At 38.8% G+C, this 1539-nt stretch overlaps 1 non-coding gene across 1 annotated transcript; it reads right to left on the bottom strand.

Moving 5' to 3' along the window:
- Nucleotides 1-679: 679 nt before the first annotated feature.
- LOC125344349 lies at nt 680-786 on the bottom strand. The gene has a single exon (XR_007209486.1). It is a non-coding gene; the product is annotated as a U6 spliceosomal RNA (small nuclear RNA).
- Between the last annotated feature and the right edge of the window lie 753 nt (nt 787-1539).

Here is a 1539-nt window from a genome sequence, read left to right as displayed (position 1 = left end):
TACCTCCTCCCTGTTTTTCCCCCACATCCCCTTCTCCCAACCCTCTCCCCACCTCCATGAGTTGTACTGCTGGTTTACACCAAATGGTTTTGTCTTTTTATCCTTGTTCTCTCGATTTTGGTATTTCCTTTCCCTTCCCCAGTTCTAATACACATATATACAGTATCCAGGGTACTAAGATCAGATACAGTGATAGCAGGGGTAAAACCACAGGAAGGGAATATGAGAGAAAAAAAGAAAAAAAGTGGTACATATATACAATGGAATTCTATGCCTCTATCAGAAAAAATGACACTGCTTCATTCGTAAGGAAATGGAAGGACTTGGAAAAAATCATTCTAAGTGAAGTGAGCCAGACCCAAAGAAACATGGACTCTATGCTTTCCCTCATAGGGAATAATTAGCACAGGTTTAGGCTAGCCACAGCAGAGGATCACAAGAGCCCAATAGCTATATTCTTATGAACACATAAGATGATGCCAAGTGAAACAACTGGTATATCATTGTTGTAATTATTCTCAACATTCCATTTCATCTTTACTGTCAACAACTCATAGTATTATCTCGTATTCCTTTTTTATAGACATTATTAGATTATTAGGGTTTGAACTCAGGGCCTTGTACAAGCTAGGCAGGCCTTGTATCACTGACCCATACTTCCAGCCCTTTTATTGATTAAAAGAATGTGGAATGCTTCACAAATTTGCATATCATCCTTGCACAGGAGCCATTATAATCTTCTCTGTATCATTCCAATTTTAGTGTATGTGCTTCCAAAGTGAGCACATAGCCTTTTATTTATCTATTTATTTATTGCACTCTCTATTTTGGAATAAGGTCTCACTTTTTGCCTGCATCACAATCGTATTTTAGGCTTCCCGTCATTGCTGGGATGACAGATGTGTACATGTCCAGCTTTTTCTGTTGAGATGAAGTCTCGTGAACTCTGCTCCCCCCTCCGCAGGATCATGTAGAACTGCAGTCAGTCTAATCTCAGACCCCTTCATAGCTGGAATGATAGGTATATGCCACTTTTCTCAGCTATTGGTTGAGAAGGGGTCTCATGAACATTTTTTCCCAGGCTTATATTGAACCTTTATCCTTCTAGTCTCAGCCTCTGAAATAGCTACTATCACAGATGTGAGCCACTTTATGTGTTACTGGATTTGAATTCAGGGCCTTACTTTGCTAGGCAGGCACTCTACCATTTGAGCCACTCTTCTAGTTTTCTTTTTCTTCTGGATGGCATTTTATGATTTTGTCTGGGTACATCAGACTAGTTACATCCTAAATGTGGCCTCCCAAAGTCGGTATCATAAGTATACACCACCACACTTAGCTTGTTGATTGAGATCGGATCTTATTTATACCACACTCTGCCTCTTACGGTTATTTTTATTCGTGTAATATTGACAGTAAGGTCTTCAAATTAATTTCTAGTTTTAATAAGTCTACTCTTCTTAGCCAATGTAGCTGAAGATTTGTCAGTTTTATAAAGAATCAGCTTTGATTTCCTTTTAATTTTGTTGCGTAGCATCA

This window comes from Perognathus longimembris, chromosome 28 (assembly GCF_023159225.1).
Source record: "Perognathus longimembris pacificus isolate PPM17 chromosome 28, ASM2315922v1, whole genome shotgun sequence".
In the NCBI taxonomy this organism is placed as follows: Eukaryota; Metazoa; Chordata; class Mammalia; order Rodentia; family Heteromyidae; genus Perognathus; species Perognathus longimembris.
This window is presented reverse-complemented; position numbering and strand designations above follow the sequence as displayed.